This window comes from Mustela nigripes, unplaced genomic scaffold (genome assembly GCF_022355385.1).
Source record: "Mustela nigripes isolate SB6536 unplaced genomic scaffold, MUSNIG.SB6536 HiC_scaffold_4674, whole genome shotgun sequence".
NCBI lineage: Eukaryota > Metazoa > Chordata > Mammalia > Carnivora > Mustelidae > Mustela > Mustela nigripes.
In genome coordinates, this window is record NW_026744080.1 from 1 (window position 1) to 1,956 (window position 1,956).

A 1,956-nucleotide genomic window follows, 5' to 3' on the forward strand; every position below is an offset into this window, starting at 1 on the left:
CCATACTGTTTTCCATACAAATTTATATCCCTATCACAGTGCATAAGTTCCCCATTTTCCCCAATATTTACCAAAATTTGTTAGTTTCAATTTTTTGATAGTATATATTCTAATAGGTAGTAATATCTTGCTGTGTTTTTCAGAGGTAAACAACAACAACAACAACATAATGACTTTGCCCTGAGTTTTTTTTTAAGATTTTATTTATTTATTTGACAGAGATCACAAGCAGGCAGAGAGGCAGGCAGAGAGAGAGGAGGAAGCAGGCTCCCTGCTGAGCAGAGAGCCCGATGCAGGGCTCGATCCCAGGACCCTGGGATCATGACCTGAGCCGAAGGCAGCGGCTTAACCCACTGAGCCACCCAGGAGCCCCTGCCCTGAGTTTTTTACGTTGAGCACTTTTTAATGCTCCTGTTGGTCATTTATATAACTTTTTTGAAAAAGAAAAGTCTATTGAGATCTTTTGCTATTTTTTAAATTATATATTTTTTCCTATTTGTATCTGTTGGTTATTAACCTCTTTTCAGATATAAGATTTGTAAGTATTTTCTTCCATTCTGTGGATTGTGTTTTCATTCTCTCTCTCTCTTTTTTTTTTGGCTATGTAGTATAGTTTCAAATCAAGAAGTGTAATTACTCTTCTTCATTCTTTCTCAGAACTGCTTTGATTATTTGTTGTCTTTTATGGTCTCATAAAAGGATTCTTTACTTACTTCTGTAAAAAAATAATATTTGATTTTTTAAAGATTTTTAATTTATTTATTTGACAGAGAGAGATGACAAGCAGGCAGAGAGGCAGGCAGAGAGAGAAGAGGAAGCAGGCTTCCTGCTCAGCAGAGAGCCTGATGCGGGGCTCGATCCCAGGACTCTGGGATCATGACCTGAGCCGAAGGCAGCAGCTTAACCACTGAGCCACCCAGGAGCCCCTACCATTGGATTTTTGATAAGAAATGGATTTACAGATGGTTTTCGGTAGTATGGACATTTTAACAATGTTAATTCTTACCATTCATAAATATGAGCTATCTTTCCATTTGTGTCTTCTTCAATTTCTTTATCAATGTCATAGTTTATGGAGTACAGATCTTTCATCTTCTTAGTTAAATCTATTCTGAAGTATTTTATTATTTCTGATGCTACTGTGAATTATATTGTTTTCATTATTTTTTCAGATAGTTCATGATTAGAGTGTTAAAATCCTCCTATCTTGTGCTTACATTGGCAGCACATAACTAAAATTGGAATGATGCAGAGAAGATTAGCGTGATCACTGAACAAGGATGACATGAAAAACTGGGAAGCATTCCATATTAAAAAAAAATGAAACAAAACAAAATTCTTGTCTTTTATATATTGATCTTGTATTTGGCAGCTTTACTAAATTTGTTTATTCAAAATTTTGTGAAGTTTTTAGGATTTTTTAACATGTAACTTCATGTTATCCAAAAAAAGAAAATTTTACTTCTTCCTTTTTTTTTTCTTTTTTGGAGTCTCTTATTTCTTTGTGTTCCTTGTTTCTCTGGCTAGGACATCCAGTAATATGTCAAATGAGAGTAGTGAAAGTGGACACACTTGTCTTTTTTCTGATTTTTAAGGGGAAAACTTTCAAACGTTTTTGATTGAATATGAGATTAGCTTTGGGTTTGCAATATGTGTTTTTTCTTTAATGGATTTTTTAAATTATTCTTTTAAACTTTTTATAAACATATAATGTGTCGTTATCCCTAGGGGTACAGGTCTGTGAATCACCAGGCTTACACATTTCACAGCACTCACCATCACCCATCATAGCATCTGCCCTCCCTAATGTCCATACCCCCACCATCCTCTCCCAACACACCTCCCCCCAGCAACCCTCAGTCTGTTTTGTGAGACTCAGTCTTTTATGGTTTGTCTCCCTCCCAATCCCATCTTCTTTTATTTTTCTTTTCGTACGCCCGAAACCGCCTATGTTGC

At 35.7% G+C, this 1,956-nt stretch overlaps 1 non-coding gene across 1 annotated transcript; it reads left to right on the forward strand.

The window, feature by feature from the left end:
* Nucleotides 1-1,209: 1,209 nt before the first annotated feature.
* Nucleotides 1,210-1,315, forward strand: LOC132009098 (U6 spliceosomal RNA). The gene has a single exon (XR_009401792.1). It is a non-coding gene; the product is annotated as a U6 spliceosomal RNA (small nuclear RNA).
* The last annotated feature ends 641 nt before the right edge of the window (nt 1,316-1,956 follow it).